This window comes from Mus caroli, unplaced genomic scaffold, assembly GCF_978045245.1.
Source record: "Mus caroli unplaced genomic scaffold, Mus_caroli_1 scaffold_11, whole genome shotgun sequence".
Taxonomy (NCBI): Eukaryota; Metazoa; Chordata; class Mammalia; order Rodentia; family Muridae; genus Mus; species Mus caroli.
Window position 1 is genome coordinate 56,622,568 of NW_028227266.1, and position 23,640 is coordinate 56,646,207.

Consider the following 23,640-nt stretch of genomic DNA (forward strand, 5'->3'; position numbering starts at 1 on the left):
TGAGCCATCTTGCCAGCCCCCTTAGTCAGGGTTTCTATTCCTGCACAAACATCATGACCAAGAAGCAAGTTGGGGAGGAAAGGGTTTATTCAGCTTACACTTCCATACTGCTGTTCATCGACAAAGGAAGTCGGGACTGGAACTCAAACAGGTCAGAAAGCAGGAGCTGATGCAAAGGCCATGGAAGGATGTCCTTTACTGGCTTGCTCCATTGGCTTGCTCAGCCTGCTCTCTTATAGAACCCAAGACTACCAGCCCAGAGATGGTCCCACCCACAAGGGGCCTTTCACCCTTGATCACTAATTGAGAAAATGCTTTACAGTTGGATCTCATGGAGGCATTTCCTCAACTGAAGCTCCTTTCTCTGTGATAACTCCAGCTGTGTCAAGTTGACTCAAAACTAGCCAGTACAATACACATTAGAACTTGTGAGGCAGGGGGTGAAGGTTCTATGTAGGCACCAGCTTGTCCTCTCCATGTTCAAGGAGTAATGTGGATATTGTCTTCAGCAATGGGGGGGCTGGTTATCAGTTTGTGGAGAGCAACCTATTGTCTTGGCAACAGCTTGGATTATTTGGGGATTTCCATGTGTCTTGGTTTGGGTTTCATTGCTGTGAAGAGACACCATGATCGTGACAATTCTTATAAAGGAGAATATTTAATTGGGGCTGGCTTACAGTGCAGAGGTTTAGCCTATTGTAGTCATGGTGAGAAGCAGGGCAGCATGTAGGCAGAGATGATGCTGGAGAAGGCGCTTAGAGTTCTACATCTGGATCTGCAGGTAACAGAAGGAGGCAACCATAGGCATAGTTTGCATAAATAAGACCTCAGAGTTTTCCTTCACAATGATACTTACAACAACGTCTCACACACACACCCTAATCTTGCCACTCCGTATGGCCAAGCACATGAATCTATGAGGGCCATTCCTCTTCAAACCACCACACCATGGAGCCCCTCTGGCCAACTCAATTGGATGAAACCTGGTCCTGGCACTAGAAGGTTTGCTTGGTGACAAGAGGTGGCAAGTATGGGTTCCATCTTCCTTGTTATCTAGAGACTTCACTCGAGTCGCCTTCATATATTATAGGAAGTTCCTACTGCGCATGCTTCCATACCACTCTTCAGGTGCCTTCAATTCTAGCTGTCTCTCCCCTTGCTTTCTTCTTCAGTGCCATCTCTCTTGCCCCTTCCCACCTGATCCTCTCATTCTCTTCCCCTCAACCCCCTACTCCAGTCCACCCATAAAATCTATTTTCCCCTCCCAGGGAATGTGTGTGTTCACCCTGGTCCCTTCCTCTATGCCTTACCTCTCTGAATTGTGACTTGGTTATCATGTATTTAATGACTAGTATCCAGATATAAGTAGATTCATACCATATTTATCTTTCTGGGTCTTGATTACCTCACTGAGGATAATTTTTTTTCTAGCTCCCTCCATTTGCCTGGAAAGTTCATGATGTAATTAAAAAAATTGTATTTATTTATTTTATTTGAGGGATGGGTTTCAAGGACAGGGTTTCTGTGTTTAACAGCCCTGTTGTCTCTGAAACTCATTTGATCAGACCAGGTTGACCTCAAACTCATAGAGAACCTCCTACCTTTGCCTCCTGAGTTCTGGGATGAAAGATACGTGCTACGATTCCCAACAATGTCATATTTTTAAAGAGCTGAATAATTCTCCATTGTATAAATGCACCACATTTTTTTCTTATCTGTTCTGCTGTTGAGGGACATCTGGGTTGTTTCCAATTTCTGGCTATCATGAATAGAGAGAGCAACAGTGAACATCTCTTTTCTATGTTACCCCATTTTCCCACTGGGCCATGAGCTACCACTAAGCATTCAGCTGCCAGTGCCCTGCAGGGCTGCTTTACCCAAGGAACCCAGGTCTATTTCTGTGTTCATGCTCAGTCCCGTGGTAGCTGGCACAATACCCTGGGAAGGTGTCTGCAGGACAGATGAGCTCATAGCTTAAGAAGAACTGAAACCCCCTTTTCTTTATGAACTTCAGATTAGTCTACCTGTTCTGGGAAATGGAAACTAAAGTGGGTATCTGTGTAGATGTAGGTAAGGCCTACACCAACCATTATTGTAACCTAAGTGGGCACCTCTCTGGGTGTGGTCAGCACGCCAGAGGCGTACCTCACAGGCTCTAGCATCCCTGGGCTAGGAAGACAGGGCAAAATGGGCAGTCCACATGGGAGGGAGCACAAAAGTACCTAAAGGGTCAGTCAGAAATCTTCCCTGAGACTGCCAGTGGGTAGAGCTCTAAAGAGGGAAAGACAGGACAAGGAGACACCCCGCTGGAGTGCAAGTGGAAGAGACAGCCTCTAATTTGAGTAGATGGAATTGAAACCTGAGGGCTGTGTGTGGGGATTCCGAGCAGATAGAAATCATAGCTATTATTGTGCACCTTCTACATCCTGGTGTGTACTGGGTTGACCTTTCTGTTTATCCTATCAAAATAACCCAGAAAAATGCTAATGGGTCTTCCTTGATAATTGATATGTAAATATAATGTGGTACTTTGGTGTCATTTTAAAGTAAGTCTTTCTATGTATGTTTTTGTGCGTGTGTGTGTGTGTGTGTGTGTGTGTGTGTGTGTTGTATGGTAAGACTGGGTTCATAGCCCCAACTGACTAACAACTCAATGTGCATCCCAGACTGAGCCTCAACCCTCCATCCTGCAGTTTAAGAGGTTTCTGTACCCAGAAGAAAGAGCCTGGGATTGGTGGTAGTTTCTAGAGAAAGAAAAAAAAAAAAATCTGTAGTTGGAGGAACAGAGAAGGAGGGGAGGAAATATAGGGAGTTGGGGGCTGGCGGCTTGAGCGCAGGCTGGAAAATATTTGCAGGCAGCCCCTCTCCCAGGTTCTAACCCTGTCAGCAGAAGGTTAAGTTGGCCACTGAGTCATTTGCATGGGCATCCCAGCCTCTAGACCAAACTTCGTACAGGAAAGTGGGGGTATCCGGGGGGGAGATTTCTTAGATGGGTGGAGACTGCAGGGAGACAGCGCCAACTGCTTCTTGTGGCTACTCTCAGTTCCTGTTTTGAGAGTCCAGTGGAGTCCCTCCACAACAGCAATTCTTTGTCAGTATTTTCAAGGCTGGTGGGGGACACCTGGTATCTGGCTAGGGTGAGGACAGAAAGAAAGGGGCTGAACAAGGAAAGGGGGTGGGGGGAGGAGGGAGTATAGATCCTACCAGCTCACTTCCTAGATGTAGAGACCCAGGCAGGTAGGCCCAGGGCGCTTGTTTCCCTGAGGGCTTGTAACAGAGCTGGTTTACTCTGTCTCCTGGCTACTATGCATGAGGGGACGAGGGTTATCTCAGAACCAAGTGTTTCAAGACCCTGAGGTTTCTGGTCCTGTCTGGCCTGACTCTATTGTAAAGGCTGGATAAAGACTTGGAGGTGGGACAGACAGTGACCCATCCTATGGACCCAGACCCTCCATAGCACAAGAGAAGCAAGGTAGAGACAAAGAGACTGAGGCAGAGAGGGGAGACTGGATAGAGGGGAAGGAGACTGAAGAGCAGAGAGACTGAGGGGTCACCCCTCACAGTCTCCTGCCAGTAGGAGTTGGAACTCCAGCCCACATTCATGGGATGTCTAGCAACAACCACTATCATTAATGGACACCAGCAGCTGGCTTTGAAAGTTAGCTTATTGAATAAAATTTTTAAAAAAAGTCTTGTGGCTGGAGAGATGGCTTAGTGGATAATTTCTGTCATACAATCTTTTTTTTTTTGTTTTGTTTTTTTGTTTTTTTGTTTTTCGAGACAGGGTTTCTCTGTATAGCTCTGGCTGTCCTGGAATTCACTTTGTAGACCAGGCTGGCCTCGAACTCAGAAATCCGCCTGCCTCTGCCTCCCGAGTGCTGGGATTAAAGGCGTGCACCACCACCACCACCACGCCCGGCTTCTGTCATACAATCTTGAGGACAGGAATTTGAGTCTCCAGAAGTCATTTAAAAACTGGGCAAAAGCCTGGCGGTGGTAGCGCACGCCTTTAATCCCAGCACTTGGGAGGCAGAGGCAGGCGGATTTCTGAGTTTGAGGCCAGCCTGGTCTACAAAGTGAGTTCCAGGACACCCAGGGCTGTCTCGAAAAACCAAGAAAAAAAAAAAAAAAACCTGGGCAAGTATGGGTGGAGACCATCTATAATTATAGAAACAGGATCCTTAGACTAGCCAGATTTGGCAAATTTTGGACTCTGTGAATCCCTGCTTCAATAAATAAAGATTTAGGAAGACACCCAGTGTTGACTCCCACGTGTTGTATGGGTGTGCTCAAGTGTTTGCCCCCACATACATTCATATGCAAAAGAGTAATTTGAATGTGTTAAGAAAGGAAGGAGGGGGGCTGGTGAGATGGCTCAGTGGGTAAGAGCACCCGACTGTTCTTCCGAAGGTCCGGAGTTCAAATCCCAGCAACCACAAAAAAAAAAAAAAAAAAAAAGAGAGAGAAGAGAAGAGAAAAATGATGGAGGAGGAAGAGAACAGGAACAGGCAGCGGAGTAAAGGGCAGAATGTGGACAGGAGCAGGAGCCTAGAAGGGGGAGGAGCCAGGTGCTCTCAGAGTTGCTCTAGAGGCACAGCTGTCCCCACACAGACTATCCTACCTTTGACTTTGTAGCTGGGAACGAGAAAACTGACTGGCCTTGTAGCATCTAACTAGCTTTAGACCCTGTGTGTACCCAAACCACTAGGCTTGCCACCGAAATGAAAATAAACCATTCTAGTCATCCTGGAGGGGCTAGAGTCACATAGAAGAGACAAAACTAGGGAGGGACACCCAGAGGTCCCCCTGCCTTCTGCTTTAGGGTCTGATTGCCAAAGGAAACCTGAAGAAACCAGTCTTCGTGTGTGTCGCCATCTAGTGGTGCCTGGGTAACAACATTTTCTTTCTGATTCGGATCAAGGTTTTAAGGATAGGGAGGTACTCCTGTGCCGGGAAGATGTAGGGACACAGGAGAGTTAACCTGGCCTGATCACTTCCCATCTTTTTTTTTTCCTGAGACAGGGTTTCTCTGTATAGCCCTGGCTGTGTTGGAATTCACTTTGTAGACCAGGCTGACCTCGAAATCAGAAATCCACCTGCCTCTGCCTCCCAAGTGCTGGGATTAAAGGCGTGCGCCACCAGCACCCGGCTACTTCCCATCCCTGCTATACATGGACCTGGATGGGTTTGGTGGGGCTGAGGGTAAAAAGGGAAGTGACCGGGAGGATAGCCAGGAGATATTGGGCACTGTTAAACAGTAAGTACAACTGCAGGTTGTGGATTAAATCTGAAAAGTGGGCTATTTATAACAAAGGCCATATCCCTATGCATTGTGAGGATTTCTCCATCAAATGTAACAACCTATAAGACAATACAATGTGAATTTCATAGGGTTTTCTGTGGGAGTGATCAGGCTAAGAGCAGTTCTCAGCCTCCTAAATTCTCCCTCCACTCCTGATGTGTTCACAGAGTTTTTAAAAAAAATCTTCTAATCCTACAAATCATTTCCAAATACAGCGCAACTCATGATTGCTACATTTAATAATGAAAGAAGCTGACATGAAATTAATGACATACGTTAATAATGGATGACATTTTATAAACACCTGATTAAATATTAATTAACTTGTATTATTCTTTAGTTTTTTCCATTTTACAATCAAATCTTTATCTTAGGTTTTAACTATTTATTTGTGTCCCTGACATCCCCAAGGGCTCTGTGCATGTCCCTGGGGGGAGGATCCCTTAAGAAAGCCATGAAAATTAAAAGTGAGGCAGATTATAGCTGTATATGCCTTTAATTCGGGAGACAGAGGCAGATGATTCTCAGATTTGTGAGGCCAGCCTGGTTTACATAGCAAGTTCTAGGCTATCCAGAGCTATGTGGTGAGACCCAGTCTAAGTCAAAGTCGGGAATAAAAGTGGCTGAGCAGTTAAGAATGCTTACAGCTCTTGTAAGGAACCTGGTTTGGTTCCCAGCAACCACATGGCAGCACACAACTGCCTATGAGCTCCTATCCCAGGGGCTCTGACACCCTCTCCAGCCTCCTGGGCTCCTGCCTGCACGTGATGTCCACAGACGTGCACATATAAACATCACATAAAAATAAATCTTTAAAGGTAAAAATAAGGAAGAATAAAAGTAGATACCAGATGAGGACAGCCCGGTGCCTGGTGTACTCTTAAGCACCCCATAAAAGTAGTTGTTTTATTAAACATATCCAGGGCACATTCACTCACGCAGTCGTTCACTGCCCATTTGGGCCATGTGGATGGCTGGGCAAACTGCTGCCATTTTGCTAAATGGATCTGAGGAGCCTGTCAGATGCCCTTCCAAAGAACTCTGCTGATGTCCACAGAATGGTGCTGCTGTCAGCTTGGTCAGAAAACCTTCTCTTTACACTGGTCAGGAGTGCACTGGTCAGGAGTGACTGTACAGATTGATGATTGGTCAAAGTGCAGAGAATAAAGTGACCGCTGAACGCTCCACCATACATGGAACAATAAAATCATCCCCCTTCTGCCGGGTGTGGTGGCACACTACTAAAAAAAAAAAAATCATCCCCCTTTGATGCTCAGGGAACATCGGGAAAGAAGGGCTTGGAAGGATGCGAGCGAGTGCTGGAGGAGGGGTAAAGTGAGGCGTGGGACAATCACTTGTCGGGGTGTCAGGGCTGGGCTTCGCAAGCTTGAACACCTGTCAGCACCCTGTCATGGGAGAGGAAGGAACTCATGGGACCCTACTTTTTACTCACCTTCTTATAAATAACTCTGAGGTAACCTAACCTTATTCTCTGTCTGTTTACACACACACACACAAATATACAGACACAGACATACATACAGATACACACAGACACAGGAACATAGTCACACACACACACACACACACACACACACACACACACGAAAGTGAAAGGAAAGCCGGGCGTGGTGGCGCACGCCTTTAATCCCAGCACTCGGGAGGCAGAGGCAGGCGGATTTCTGAGTTCGAGGCCAGCCTGGTCTACAAAGTGAGTGCCAGGACAGCCAGGGCAACACAGAGAAACCCTGTCTCGAAAAACCAAAAAAAAAAGAAAGTGAAAGGAGTGTTAGTTCTGAAAACCAGAAAGATTAGTGGAAGTGGAAACAGGACAAGAGGGTAATGGAGGGTGACTGTGATTGAAGTACATCTATTTACATATATCAAAGTGTCATAGTGAAACTCACTTTTCTTCTTCTTTTTTTTTTGGTTTTTTGAGACAGGGTTTCTCTGTGTAGCCTTGCCTGTCCTGGAACTCACTTTGTAGACCAGGCTGGCCTAGAATTCCTGCCTCTGCCTCCCAAGTGCTGGAATTAAAGGCATGTGCCACCACACCTGGCGATACTCACTAATTTTAATTGGTGTATACTTTAGAAAATGAAACGTTTCACTAGGCACTGACTTTTGCTAGGTAAGGCAGTTTTAGTGCTCTAGGTGGCACTGTTACAATAGTGAACCAACTCAACTAAAATGTAAATCCTGTGGAAGTTTCACTGTAGTTGGGAAAAGTAGACATGAATAGTATTAAAGGCTGAGCAAGTCCTGGAAGAGGGCCTGATGCATTTCAGAGCAGCAGGGACTATGCAGGGTTAGACTGGAAAGAGGCAGAAAGTGGTAGATGAGGCCAGAGGGGAAATGGGACAAGATCAGGGGAGCATGGGAGGCCCCTGGGTGTACCCTGGGGCGTTCTGAAGATGCTCTGGGGAGAATAAACAAAAAACAATATGTAGCAGGGCAGTGGTGGTGCATGTCTGTAATCCCAGCACTTGGGAGGCAGAGGCAGGCGAATTTCTGAGTTCAAGGCCAGCCTGGGCTACACCATGAGTTCCAGGACTGCACAAAGAAACCCTGTCTCGAAAGACCAAAAACAAAACAAAACAAAACCCAATATGTAAAGTAGAACTCTGCCCCACAGCCTGAGCTTTTGTCTAGGAAACCACTCCCTTTGTCACAGCCAGCTTGCTGTCAGCCAGATTTTAAGAAGCCAAATTGAGAGTCCAAGCAACCACCCAGGAAGCAAAACAGTTGCATCAGTGAAGCCCAGTGGCTGGGGGCTGTGTTAGTAACTGACAGGTGTCTCCTGTCCTTGCTTCTAAGTTAGGACAAGCCAGAGAAAGACAAATATGTCCCTGTTGTGATTATGCTATGTCAGAAACCAGATATGTGTGCCTTTCCACAATGTCAGAGTTTATTGGATAACCAATTAATTCACAAGCTACACGGTTTTATTGGTTATGATTAGCAAAATAGTCCCAGTTGTGCCCTTTATAGCCAGCCACTAGCAAGCAGGAGTTCTTTTATTCCAAACTTACTTATTGATATTCCATTTGCTTACTTTATTTATTCACCGTGTGTGTGTGTGTGTGTGTGTGTGTGTGTGTGTGTGCACGTGCATATGCCACATGGTGCGTGTAAAGGCTGGAAGACAACTTGTGGACGTCTGTCCTCTCCCACTATGTGGGGTTCGGGATGAAACTCTGATCATCATCATTCTTGGTAGCAATCTCCTTCACCTGCTGAGCCTGCTCCCCAGCCTCTTCGTTACTAATGTTAACTCTCAGATCACACATGAACGCTTCGAAGAATAGTATGCAAATGCGCAGTTTTCAGAATGGCTAAGAAGGGGCTAGAAAGGCTGCAGAGTTCAGTTCAGAGAGGTTGTGCAAAGAGCTGAGAAAGGGCTCAGCAGTTGGGACTGCACACACAATCCTTTCGTAAGGCAAGAAGCATCCGTCTATATGTCTATATATGGCCTCTGTTCCTAGATGCTGGGACAGAGCTCTTCAAACCCAGGAGTGTCTTTGCTTATTTATAAGAAGCCTTTTCACACTGGAGTTTAACTTAATAAAGTGGCTATTTAAAGGAGCAGGATGCTCACCAGGAAGAAGTGGGGTTTGTTTTGTTTTGTTTTGTTTTCAAAACAGGGTTTCTCTGTATTGCCTGGCTGTCCTGGACCTCACTCTGTAGACCAGGCTGGCCTCAAACTCAGAAATCCACCTGCCTCTGCCTCGCAAGTGCTGGGATTAGAGGCGTGTTTTAAGTTAGGACTTTCTCTGTGATCTCTAGGGAAGGGAGAGGGACAGGGATGAGTTCACTTGCCAGTGACAAATGTTTTATGGGACCATGCAAACAGTATAGAACTCTCTCTCTAAAAACAAACAAACAAAGAAAGAAAACCTCTAAATAATGAGGTCTGGAGAACTTCCAGGTCAGTAGATTGATGGTGATGTTGGGAGGGTTTGTGCCTTGAACAGGTGTGCTAGTTAGTTTTATGTCAACTTGATAGAAGCTAGAGTCATCTGAGAGGAGACAACCTTAGGGAGAAATCCCTTCTATAAGATCAGGCTTTAGGCAAGCCGGTAGGGCATTTCTTAATTGATGATTGATGTGGGAGGGCCCAGCTCATGGTGGACAGGGCCCCCTCTAGGCTGCTGGTCCGGGATGCTAAGAGTCTGAGCAAGTCACTAAGCAGGACTCCTCCATGGCCTCCTATGCTGCTAGAGTTCCTGCCCTCACCCTTTTCAGTAAGGAACAGTGATGTGGAAGTGTAAGCGTAAACAGAGTAAACCCTTTCATTCCCAAACTGCTTTTGGTAAAGATGTTTATCACAGCCACAGAAACAAACCCCCAGGACAATTGAGGGAGGAGGCAAGGAAGCCCTCCCTCTGTGTGCGCCTCCCATTTGGCTGTTCAAAGTCGGATCTTTTACACAAACCACTAAGCTGTAAAGAACATGTTTTGTTTTCTGTGAACTAGCAAATCACCAAGTCTGAGAAGCCCGATTGTCTTAGGTTAAGGAGAAATGCAGGAACTGGTATTTGCCGCTGGTTGGTAGGGCCAAGCCCTTAAGACCTTGAAGCTGAGCCAGGTGGTGGTGGCGCACACTTTTAATCCCAGCACTTGGGAGGCAGAGGCAGGCGATTTCTGAGTTCCAGGCCAGCCTGGTCTACAGAGGGAGTTCCAGGACAGCCAGGGCCACACAGAGAAATCCTGTCTCAAAACAAACAAACAAACAAACAAACAACAACAACAAAACTCCAAAACAAAGCAAAAGGCCTAGAAGCTGAGAGCCTTCTCCTGGTAGTTATCACTAGAATGGAACTGAGCTTCGGGGTGAGCTGTCCAAGAATCAGAAGATCACATGTTGGAAGTGAGAGTTCATTTGGCCTGTGCAGTCATTTCTAATGCCTAGCCCGGAGCTGCAAAGACACCTTCTCCAGCTCCCTCAGGCTGCCCCTCTAGGGTTACCACCGTCTCTCTCCTACTCCTAGTCCCTGCGAACAACTCACCCGCATCAGTGAGTCAGTTCTTTCACCCCTTGGTATATAAATAAATTCCTGTCCACAGTTTTCTCTGATACAGTTTCACTCAGCATTTTCTCAGGAGACCCGCCCACCAAAGCTGAGTTCATTCTTCATTGTTGAGTAGCAAGCTGTCTTGGATGTGGACGAACCAGTGTGCTTACCTACTTAGATTTGGGGAAATATCCAGGTATTTTATTTATTAGGGGCTATTACAAATAAAGCTGCGGGCTGGTGAGATGGCTCAGTGGGTAAGAGCACCCGACTGCTCTTCCGAAGGTCCAGAGTTCAAATCCCAGCAACCACATGGTGGCTCACAACCATCCGTAACGAGATCTGACACCCTCTTCTGGTGCATCTGAAGACAGCTACAGTGAACTTACATATAATCAATAAATAAATCTTAAAAACAAAACAAAACAAAAAAAAAAACAAATAAAGCTGCTATGAACATTTGTGTTCAGGTCCTACTGGGAAGATAAATGTCATTTTCTCTGGGATAAATGTGAGACACTGGAACTGCTGGGCCTTCTGGTAAATCCGTTTTTAGTTTAAAAAAGAACTGGTTGTTTTGAAACTTGAGTCAAACTCAGTAAATGGAAGTATGACTAGAAAGAGGCGAGGGGGCTTGACTAAGGACCGTCACGCACTGGAACAGTGCAGTGCATGGGGGTGGTGGTAGCCAGCCACTCCAGAGGAAGCAAGTGTGACTCAAGCTGCTGAGAAGTGAAAAAAATCCTCAAGACACTGTTAGCTGGGGACATGGCCTCAGAGGGTGTCAGGAGTCAGGCAGAGGTGGGTGGAAAACGCTTTGATTATTTGCATATGTGAAAAGTCATTCTGAGCCAGTAGAGAGCCACAGGAGAGCTGTCAGTTACATTGTAACTGGAAGGTTACATTGTAACAGGAAGAGGCAGGATTTATCAAAACAGTTAGAGTTGAGGTCAAAGGCAAGTTAGAAACCGAATTCCAGTGGCAAGCTCTTCCTGAGAAAGACAAGACCAGCTGTTCTCCTGGGCAGGAAATGTGGGGGTGAAGCAAGACTGTGCCCTTCCTGGCTATGCAGGAGAAAGGCTGGGAGGCAGGGAGCACCACGTGCTAGTTGCACACATACCCTGCAGCTCCTGCCTGCTTGTGCATCGGAAGCACACTGGTTCCCTAGAATAGCTGCCAAAACTGTGTGTTACCTGGCCCCAAGGCTGCTGCAGACGAGGCAGGAACCAAGACTCTCTGCTCTCCAGGCAAGATGAAAAATTTGACACCTTTGCCCTGTAGGTGAGACAGGAACTCGGTCTCAGGCACAGAAACACTGTTGGGAATCCCACCTTCTGAGACCAAAAACATAGGCTCTTAGGAAGCTGGGCTGGAAGCACCCAGAAGCACCCTACTGGCTCCAAACACAGTGACCCACATCCACACCCAGCTTCTACAAGGCTTGCACAAGAGCGTAACTGTAACCACACTTACCACTAGTGGGAGAACAAGGGGAAAGTGTGACACAAATTAACCTCAGACTTGGGGCAGAAGGGTTGGAAGTTTGAGGTCAGTTTGGGTTGTCTTGAAAAGTAAAGTTGTTGGGTGTGGTCGCACACGTCTTAAATCCCAACACTCGGGAGGCAGAGGCAGGCAGATTTCTGAGTTCGAGGCCAGCCTGGTCTACAAAGTGAGTTCCAGGACAGCCAGGGCTATACAGAGAAACCCTGTCTCAAAAAAACAAAACAAAACAAAAAACAACAACAACAACAAAAAACCAAAAAATAAATAAATAAAGAAAGAAAGAAAGAAAGAAAGAAGAAGAAGAAGAAGAAGAAGAAGAAGAAGAAGAAGAAGAAGAAGAAGAAGAAGAAGAAGAAGAAGAAGAAGAAAGAAAGAAAGCTAAAGTTATGTAAACAAGTCCAAAGGCAGTGAGAAGTAGACTTTGGAGTGACGAAGGGCAGAAGTTCAAGGGGTGAGCTCGTCAGAGGAGGCAACAGTTCCCAAGGTATGTGCACTGGAGAACAGTGTCTCGGGAAACAGACAGTTAAAACCATGGAGCTGAGAGACGGAAGGGAGAGTCCCCACTCAGCACAGTAAAAAGCAAGTGCACAAAATTGGAGTGGTTATGGGTCATTGGGTAACTTGAAGAACACTAACCAATTTAATCTGATGATAATTTATCCGTGAGATGTTCCACCCAACAACAGCAAAACCCACATTCTTTCCAAGTGAATGTGTAGCCTTCACTCAGACCACATTCTGAGCCATAAATCAAACCTTGGTGAATTAAAAATAATTAGAATCATTTGAAATATGTTTTATCATGATAACTAAGCTATAAATCAGTCACAGAAAAATATCTGGAAAGCCCCCAAGGATTTGGAAATCAAACAACAGGCTTCTAAAATAACTTATGGTTCTAAGAAGAAATTAGGAGAGAATATTAGAAATATTTTAATTAAGTGAGAATAATAACACAATTTGTCAAAATGTGCAGAGCACAATTTAAAGCCATGTTTAAGAAAAATATTTTCAAAATAGAAAACATGGGATGCTGGAGAGATAGCTCAGCACTTAAGAGCACTTGTTGCTCTTCTAGAGGACCTCGGTTTGGTTCCCAGCATCCACAAGGCAGTTCACAACCATCTTTAATTATAGTTCTAGAGAATCTGATACCCTCTTCTGGCCTTCTCTGGCACTGCACACACACAGTGCACAGACATTACATTCCGGCAAGAAACCCATACACTTAAAATAAATATATAAAGAAAAGAAAATATCTGTGATTTTGTTTAAATAAGTATTTCTTTGATAAGACAACACAAAAACAAAATCCCATAGTATATAGCAGAAAAAATATCGGATACAATGCTTCTCACTAAAATTAAAACCATTGCTCTTCAAGAATTATAATCAGGGGCTGGCGAGATGGCTCAGTGGTTAAGAGCACAGACTGCTCTTCCGAAGGTCCAGAGTTCAAATCCCAGCAACCACATGGTGGCTCACAACCATCCGTAACAAAATCTGATACCCTCTTCTGGAGTATCTGAGGACAGCTATAGTGTACTTACATATAATAAATAAATAAATCTTTTAAAAAAAAAAAGAATTATAGTCAGGGGCTGGAAAGATGGCTCAGCGGTTAAGAGCACTGACTGCTCTTCTGGAGGTCCTGAGTTCAAAAATCTCAGCAACCTGCCTGGCATGGTGGCGCACGCCTTTAATCCCAGCACTCGGGAGGCAGAGGCAGGCGGATTTCTGAGTTCCAGGCCAGTCTGGTCTACAGAGTGAGTTTCAGGACCGCCAGGGCTACAGAGAAACCCTGTCTCAAAAAAACAACCACCACCAACAAAAACCCCCCAAAACAACAACAACAACAACATCCCAGCAACCACATGGTGGCTCACAACCATCTATAATGAGATCTGATGCCCTCTTCTTGTGTGTCTGAAGACAGCTACAGTGTACTTACATATAATAAATAAATACTTTTTTAAAAAAGAATTATAGTCAGGTAGTCAGGAAGTGGTAGCACACTCCTTTAGTTCCAGTACTCAGGAGATAGAAGCAAGTAGATCTCTGGGAGTTTGAGGCTAGCCTGATCTTCAGTTCAATTTTTGGGACAGCCAGAGCTACACACACACACACACACACACACACATTCACAAAGAGTAAAATTCAAAAAAAGCGACAGACTGGGACTGGGATACTCACACAATGCATAACAAATAAACACAATAATGTACTAATAAGTCAATTAAAATAGGAACTTTTGAACAGAGACTTCATTGGAGAATAGTGTCGATGTCCCATAAGAACATAAATAGGCCAGGGGTGGTGGCACACGCCTTTAATCCCAGCACTCGGGAGGCAGAGGCAGGTGGATTTCTGAGTTCAAGGCCAGCCTGGTCTACAGAGTGAGTTCCAGGACAGCCAGGGCTACACAGAGAAACCCTGTCTCGAAAACAAAACAAAGCAAAAAAAAAAAAAAAGTTGTATTCTTGTACAGTCCACTCTAGTCAGTAAGTGACTCTGCTTCAAAAACGAAAACTAGCTGGGCGTGGTGGCACACTCCTTTAATCCCAGCACTTGGGAGGCAGAGACAGGCGAATTTCTGAGTTCGAGGCCTGCCTGGTCTACAGAGTGAGTTCCAGGACAGCCAGGGCTATACAGAGAAACCCTGTCTCGAAAAACCAAAAAAAAAAAAAAAAAAAAAAGATTTCTGAGTTCGAAGCCAGCCTGGTCTACAGAGTGAGTTCCAGGACAGCCAGGGCTACACAAAGAAACCCTGTCTCGAAAAACCAAAAAAAAGAACATAAATAGAGACCTAATAATATTAGTCAGTAGGGAAGTAAGTTTAAAACCACAGTGAGATACTGCTCCCTAGCTACCAGAACAGCTTTACAAAGATGAACCTGTGTGCTGGAAAGTGGGGTAAGTTCAGTAGTTCTTTTTTTTTTCTCTTTGCTTTTTTCGAGACAGGGTTTCTCTGTGTAGCTCTGGCTGTCCTGGAACTCACTCTGTAGACCAGACTAGCCTGGAACTCAGAAATCCTCCTGCCTCTGCCTCCCGAGTGCTGGGATTAGAGGCGTGCGCCACCACTGCCCAGCCAAGTTCAGTAGTTCTAAGGAAGTGAAATCTACCCTCATCCCTCATCATGTGACTCAGTGACGTCATTCCTAACTTAACCAGAAAAAGTGAAAACAGGTATGTACGCCACAGAAGCTTATGTGAGAATATTGAGAGCACTTTTCCCCACAATGGCCCAAATCTAGGGAGAAAACAAACAAAAACAAGCAAACATGAATCTACTGGTAAATGGATGAACAGTTGTGGTATGTCTATGAAAATTGACTGGTACATCTATGAATATGGAATATGAGGAAACAAGGGCAAGAAAGTCCTGGGGCTGAGACAACAGCTCAGCATGGGGAAAGTCACGTGGTCCATCCCAGTATGGCAAGGAAACCATGTAACAAAATACTGATCACACAATGGACACGAGTGACTCTAAGCATTATACCCAGAAGGAATATGGTTTTGCTTTGTGATAATTACATAATACAACAAATATAGAAAATTGAATGTGTGCTAAGCCTGGTGGGGACAAAGTGACATGGTTCCTGGCCCTGGGACAGGGCCCTGGTGTGAGCCTGTGTCAATGGCTGCTGTGGGTGTAAAGCTAGTTTGTCTGGAAGTCAAGAGTGTGGCTATATTGGGGGAGCGGGGGAAGGGCATGGGGAACTTTTGGGATAGCATTTGAAATGTAAATGAAGAAAATACCTAATTAAAAATTTTTTTAAAAAGTGTGGCTATGACTTAGCAAAATGGTAAACACTGGGACCTTCAAACAGCCCTTAAGGCTATGGGAAAGAGCTCTAAATACATTTTGAAAATGTATAATTTCTCAACTATGCAAAAATATAAAGATGCAATATGAATTATGAGGGGCGGGCTTCATGAATCTAAAGGAACAGAGGTAGCTACTGTGAGCCAGCCGGTCAGAAAGATACAAAGACAGGCAGATGGAAATGCAGGCAGATTCCTGGGTTCGAGGTCAGCCTGGGACTTAGAAAGTGCAAGCCCGGGTGTAGGGGAAATGGTAATTTCAGGGCAGAGTCCCACCTAACTAGTTTATTACCTGTGCTTAACAAAGGCAGACAGATCTCTGAATTGTTTGCATTGTTAAACAAATGTAAGTTTACTGTCTTACAAATTAAAGGGCTGGGGTAACAGGATGCTGGATTGAAATGTAAAATAAACGTCTGGACCTGTGCTCTGCAGGAGATGAGCTACCCAGAAAACTTAGGAAAACAAGAGAATTGCTTAGACACTGACATTCACGCATTTGCTTTCTCGGAAGCACACTAGTAAGCAGGACTTGGACAAAGAGATCTCTTAGAATAGCAAGCAAGCTGAATATAGACAAGAGAGATCTCCAGAGAGAAAGCAGAGCATAGAAGCAGACTGGAAAAGCTGTATCTAGCAGAGCACAGGTCTTAGCTTGAATCTACAGTTTGACTTCAAGTGGTTCTTTTTGAGGCTCCCAGACTCCCCTTCTCAGAACCCCTCTCCACGTTGAAGCTGGCCCTTGGCAAATGCACATTCCACAATCCAGAACTGTGGCTTAGTGGACAGAGTGCTGACCTAGCATGCATGAGGCCCTAGGTTCAGTCCCCTGCCCTGCAGAAGCAGGGTGTGGCTGCACATGACTGTACTTGCCCTACTTGGGAGGTGGAGGCACAAGAACCGAAGTACATTGTAACCTCTGTTATGGTAGAGCAAGTTCAAGGCTAGCCTCAGCTAGAAGCCTCGACCAAAAAAGCAAACAAAAGTCACCAAGAAAATGCATTTGAATTGTTCAATCCCAAGAAGATAAGTGCTTGATTTGATGGCTGTGTTAATGAGCTTGATTGAATTGTTTTGTCATTTCATAAATCACAAAGTACCTCACTTTGTACTCCATACAGCAAGATTATTTCAATTTACAATATAAAAATTAAAATTAAACTAAAAGGCATATTCCGTAAACGAAATCAGAAACAAAAGGCTGCCTACTATATGGCGCTATTTACAGGCGATCCCGTGAAATGCAAAGCTACCCGGACAGAGAACAACTCAGGGACTCCAGGGCTCTGTGACTGTGAGGCTGAGGACAAGGAAATACCACAGGAGGAGATAAAAACAGTTACTGATTTATTGATTTATTTAGTGATTCTCCTAAAGCGCTGTTAGAATGCCTAGTGCCAAACATGGCTTCACTTGCCTACCTGGAACAGAGCCACCTGAGAAACAGTTAAAACAATGAGCCGTTGCCCTTAACAACCTCACTGCCGCTCAGGCTTCTTGCTGACTTGCAAGTACCAGTAAAAGCTCGCTAGCTCCCCCTTGTGGTTTTAGATATAAAATGAGGACACAGACTGGGTCAATACCAAGGGCTGCTGGGAGCTGTTCTGGCTTTGGTCCAGACGTCTCTCTTCCACTCCCACTGGTGTCACAGTGCTTATTCTAGAAAGATTCCCACAACAGGAGCAAGAGAGGAGTGGGGTTTTCACTTGCATTTTATGTGTATGAGTGTTGTGCCATGTTCATACAGTGTCCGTGGAGGACGCCTTTGTCCCCTGGAACTGGAGTTACAAGTAGTGTGCTCCACCATGTAGGTGCTGGGAATTGAACCTGGGTTCTCTAAAAGAGTAAGTGCTTTTCAGTGTTGATCCCCAAAAGGGGATTTTGAGAGTAATGGACTTTTTCCACATTTTTATTGTGGGGGTATATTTATATTTATTTATAGTTTTGTTTGTTTGCTTGTTTGTTTGGTTTGGTTTGGTTTTTCGAGCCAGGGTTTCTCTGTAGCCCTGGCTGTCCTGGAACTTATTTTGTAGACCAGGCTGGCCTCGAACTCAGAAATTCACCTGCCTCTGCCTCCCAAATGCTGGAATTAAAGGTGTGTACCACCACGCCCGGCTTATTTATAGTTTTAAAGCTTGTCAAATTCTATACATAAAGGAGTTGACTGTAACTGTATGCAAATTATCCATGAATATTTCTTAGTTATATATACTGAAAAAGCAAAAGAGACAGTGGGTGTGATTCAGAAATGATGTCATATATCCAAAAAAAAAAAAAAAAACCCAAACAATAAAGAACATCCCCCCAAAAAACAAAACAAAACAAAACACAAAAAAGCCCTATTTCAGTTCGAGGCCAGCCTGGTCTACAAAGTGAGTGCCAGGACAGCCAGGGCTACACAGAGAAACCCTGTCTCGAAAAAACCAAAAAAAAAAAAAAAAAAAAAAAAAAAAGCCCTATTTCTACCTCTGAAGAAACAAAGTCCTGCTCCCCCTGGTGGCCTCCATGTACATTGACAGTCTGTTCCCCGACAAGCTGCTGGGACCCCAGCTCAGGTTAAGACCTCTTGCTGCCAGAGATTGGAGCTCCTTGAGGCTAGAAAGTGGTTGTCAATGTACCACAGGCATTGTCCTAAAGTTTTGGGGCTGCCTTGATTACTTTTCTATTGCTGTGATCAAACACCATGACCAAAAGCAACTTAGGGAGGAAAGGGTTTCTTTCTGCTCACAAAACAAAACAAAACAAAACACAAAAAAGCCCTATTTCTACCTCTGAAGAAACAAAGTCCTGCTCTTAGGTCATCCAACATCACTGGGGGAAGTCAGGACAGGAACTCAAGCAGGAACCTGGAGGCAGGAACTTAAGCACAGATCATGGAAGAACGATACTTACATTTATTTTATGTATATGAGTACACTATAGCTGTGCAGATGGTTGTGAACCATCATGTGGCTGCTGGGAATTGAACTCAGGACCTCTGCTCACTCTGGCTCTGCTCACTCCAGAGAAAGATGTATTTATTATTATATATATATGTAAGTACACTGTAGCTGTCTTCAGACACACCAGAAGAGGGCATCAGATCTCATTAGAGATGGTTGTGAGCTACCATGTAGTTACTGGGATTTGAACTCAGTGCTCTTAACCATCTCTTCAGCCCTCAACCTGCTTTCTTGTACCACCCAAGAGCACTTGCTCAGGGTTGGCAATGAGCTGGGCTCTCCCACATCAATCAACAATCAATCAAAATATGCCCCACCCACCCCCATCCCCACCATGCCTGCACAGGCTTGCCCATTAGCCAGTCTTGTGGGGGAATTTTCTCAATTGATGTTCTCTCCTAAAAGGACTCTAGTTTATGTCAATCTGACAAAGACACTAACCAGGACAGGGATTATACACATTGACAAAGCAAAAACAGACTTCTGTCAGGATTCTGAATTGTAAAATCAGCTGCAATCAAGCCTCATAGAAAGAAGTCAGAACTGACAAGCTATTTAAAAACACAAAACAAAACAGGCTTGGTGACACATATCTATCGTCCCAGCTACTCAGGAGGCTGAGGCAGGAAGATAACAAATTCCAGACCTGCCTATGCTTCAAGTGAGCTTAAGGTCAGACTGGGAAACGTAATAAGACCTTGATCTCATTTTTTATTTATTTATTTATTTATTTATTTATTTATTTATTTATTTATTTTGGTTTTTGAGACAGGGTTTCTCTGTGTAGCCCTGGCTGTCCTGGCACTCACTTTGTAGACCAGGCTGGCCTCGAACTCAGAAATCCGCCTGCCTCTGCCTCCCGAGTGCTGGGATTAAAGGCGTGCGCCACCACGCCCGGCCTCATTTTTTATTTTATTTATTTATTTATTTATTTATTTATTTATTTTTTGGTTTTTCGAGACAGGGTTTCTCTGTGTAGCCCGGGATGTCCTGGAACTCACTTTGTAGACCAGGCTGGCCTCGAACTCAGAAATCCGCCTGCCTCTGCCTCCTGAGTGCTGGGATTAAAGGCGTGCGCCACCACGCCCGGCTGATCTCATTTTTTAAACAGTGAAATGAAAAGGGCTAGAAATTTAACTCAGTGGTAGAGCATGCCCAAGACCCTGGGGCCATCCCAATGACCGCAAAACACCCAAGAGCTTCATCAGGCTAGTACAGTAGCCTCAGCCCTATAATCTCAGTACTTAGGAGGCTGAAGCAGGAAAACAGAGAGATAGAGGCCAGCTTGAGCTACAGGATGAGTTCAAGTCCAGCCTCAGCTGCCTAGAGAGATGCTGTCTCAAAACCAAACCAAACCAATAAGAATTCTCTAAAAGATAGAGAAGTGTCAAATTATCAATCCACTGGGCTTGTCCAGCTAACCACAAGTTGCCAGCAAACAGCAGGGATCTGAGTGGCAGCCCTTTTACGTTGTATTTTTATAAGCTGTGCACACTGACTTTGCTAGCTTTCCTTGCTTCCTGAGGGGGCATTTAGGACCACACAAAGTAGACACTGTGTCCAAATTGCTTGGACTCAGACCTTGGCTCCCTGCATTGCCGTAGCATAGATCTGAGACACAGGGGAGGAAGCCAAATACCGATCGTGTCAGACCACACTATGGTTCTGAGCTCCATCTGCTGGAATTTTATCCAGGACTCTGATGTCTGCCATTTCGAATTAACCCAGTCTGTGGCTGTCATGTGAGCATGGGTGGGCAGGATGGCCGTCTCCGTCATAGTTTCGGTGTCAGGATTATGTTTACTTCATAATATTGGCTAAGGAACATAAAATCAACCCAGTGTTTGCATAGTGCTCTGGAAGAGCTTAAATGACATAGCCATTACCCACTTCTCCACTTCAAAAGAGCTCATTCTAGAATTCTCTTAAGTCTGGCAGTCATTTAGAGGTGACAAATTCTAAAATCCTTTGGTTTTTGTGCTTTTTACTCCTTGGTGTTGATTTTGGCAGTTTAAAAACATATTCTTGCCAGGCAGTGGTGGTGCACGCCTTTAATCCCCCGCACTTGGGCGGCAGAGGCAGGAGGATTACTGAGTTCGAGGCCAGCCTGGTCTACAGAGTGAGTTCCAGGACAGCCAGGGCTACACAGAGAAACCCTGTCCTGACACCCCTCCCCGCACCAAAAAAAGGAAAATCATATTCCTAGGGAAGTATTGAATGTTGAAACACTCTAACTTATAAACGTGTATGAATCTTAACTTTTTAAAAATTAAAGTGTGTGTGTGTGTGTGTGTGTGTGTGTGTGTGTGTGTGTGTGTGTTCCAGTGAGCTTCCCAGGCTATGCAATGCCTGCCATTCTCTCTGGCCAGCCTGGGCCTACCAGGACTCCACCTGTGGGTTGCAGGGAACTGTGGGATATACCAGGGCATGGCCATGGAAGAGGCGGTTGGGAGGGAGAGTCTATCCCCACAGGGACTAGGAGAGGCTCAGAGTCATGTGTGGACATCCAAGGGGCATCCAATTCCCTTGTCATTAATGAGGGGCTTGGCAGGGTCTGGAAAGGGGGCCCTTACTCTGGATGGGTGGATGTTACCAACAATCTTCAGCAGGCACTGAGACACCTCAACACTGTCTGGCCCAAGGAGCAGGTGCCAAGTGTAAGACACATCTGCAGGCTGTTAGAGAATGCTCCGGAAACAGAGACCTTCAAAGAAAGGAGGAGGTGCCCAGGGCCCCTCTTTCTTCAGGGTTAAGTTTCAGAGGTTTTCTTTTCGTTTTCTTTTTTTAAAAAAAATATTTATTTATTTATTATATGTGAGTACACTGTAGCTGTCTTCAGACACCCCAGAAGAGGGCATCAGATCTCATTACGGATGGTTGTGAGCCACCATGTGGTTGCTGGGGTTTGAATTCACGACCTTCAGAAGAGCAGTCGTCACTCTTAACCGCTGAGCCATCTCTCCAGCCCCCATGAGGGTTTTTTTGTGTGGAATCTGTAGGCGTCTTTAAAGCCCCCAGGCCCAGGTCACGCAGCTCGGTAAAGCCCCCTTGGAAACACTCAGGATGACAAGACCCTTCATCTCACAGTCAGCCCCAAACTGGATCAGTGTCTCCCATCCACCGCTGTTATCAGCCCCCTCCTCCTCCAGGTCTCGCTGGGTCCCTCACAGGGATTTCTGTTGAGTAGGTGAAGACAGCAAGATGGTTTAGTAAATTAACCTGGGGTCTTGTGGAAAGGGTGGGGGTGGAGCCGGAAACTATCAACATCCTGGTCATGGGAAGGGGTAAGGTCAGGGTGTGGTCAGGACAGTTCACACAAGAGGCATCCAGGTCTGACTGACCTCATCCTGTTGGCTTTTGTAGCCTCTCCACCTTGCTGGAGCAGCCCCTGAGCACCTTGGTCTCAGTTGGAGCCTTTCTGAAGGTTCCAGGCTCAGGTCCTACTTTGAAGGTCTAATGCCCCATTGTAGGTCTCATAACGGTGTCTTCTAAGCCAGGCAGGCAATGCCGAAGCCTGTGCAGCTACAAGTCTTTCTGGTCACTGCCCCAAACCGAGTCTGACAACTACTGGGCTGGACTTCTCTCATTCTCTTTTCTTTCCTGTTCTCTCTTCACAGCCAGATAGGGGATTAGCACTGGGGCCCCAGAAGCCAGGCCCTCAGATGAGAGGGACAGAGGCCCACCACAGGGTAGTAGTGAAGGCCTCTGTTCCTTTCCTTTTTTTCCTTTTTAAAAGATTTATTTATTTATTTTATGTGAGTACACTGTAGCTGTCTTCAGACACACCAGAAGAGGGCATCTGATCCCATTACGGATGGTTGTGAGCCATGATGTGGTTGCTGGGAATTGAACTCAGGACCTCTGGAAGAGCAGTCAATGATCTTAACCGCTGAGCCATCTCTCCAGTCTCTCCTGAATTCCTTTTGTGTCCATGACCATTGCACCAAATAAGGGATCCTACGGGTTAGACCAAAGGGAGGTTGCAGGGCCCAGTGCAGGCCAAACTGTTCTGGCAGGCCTTGGGAGAGGCAGTGAGCCCTCAGTACTAGGACTGAGTGGGGGTGGGAGAGGGGGTGGGGGGTGGTGGATAGTGCAGGTTGCTGGGCAGCTGACCCCGAGGCTCTCTCTATTCCATTCAATGAAGCACCGATGGGCCTGGGGTGGAGATGATACCTGTGTGCCTTGGTTGTTTCTGAGGGAGGTTGAGTAGCCTTCTTATCCCCCACACCTGTCCATACAGCAAGAGGGTGGACAAGCCACAGGTGGGGACGTTCAGTGCTCCCCAGACTCAGAGGGAAGAAGGGAAGGCCCAGGCTTCAAGGGAATTAGGCTGGCCCTTGAAGGGACATGTGGGAGATTGAGGTGGTAAGTGGACGCAGAACCTGAGCCTCGTGGCCTATCCTGTGGGTCTGACATAACTCTGCCTGAGTGAAGCTTGGGATGAGGTCCAGGTCATCTTCCACTAGGTGAGCCCTGGGTAAGGGTCAGAGCCAGGAGCCAGCAAGACAAGGGCAGTGGGGCCACCCTTCCCTTAAGTGACATGCTGAGATAAACCTCGAGGGAACCCCTTCTTGACAACATGCACCCAGCCACTTAGGACTCTTTACCCCTCACTTGGCCACAAACCCTGTCATGCCCTACATAGACAGACAGAGAAATGCTCTATGAGCCACTTCTCTGAGGTGGGTGGAGCACACCTCTTCTTCCAGAGGGAGGAGCAGTGCTGACAGAGCCCTCAAACCATGGCAAAATTCTTTAGAAGGAACAATGGCTGCCCACAGTCCCTGTGTATCCTGTCGTATCTCCCTTGAGGAGGAGGCTTCCTTTCCTCTTTGCCTCCATGCCAGACTGCTCATCTCAGAAGGTCCTGCCAGAATGTGGGGACTGGCCCCTGTGCCTGCTCCACCTTAAGGGCAGAGCTGCAGTCACCCACCCAGCCTCTGGGATCTGAGCTCCAGGGTTAGGGCTCATGTGCACATTGGAACCCTGTGTCTGGAGTCTGTCCCTTCCCCAGGCTTTGAAATGAGCCTCCTTAGGGAAAACTCACCCC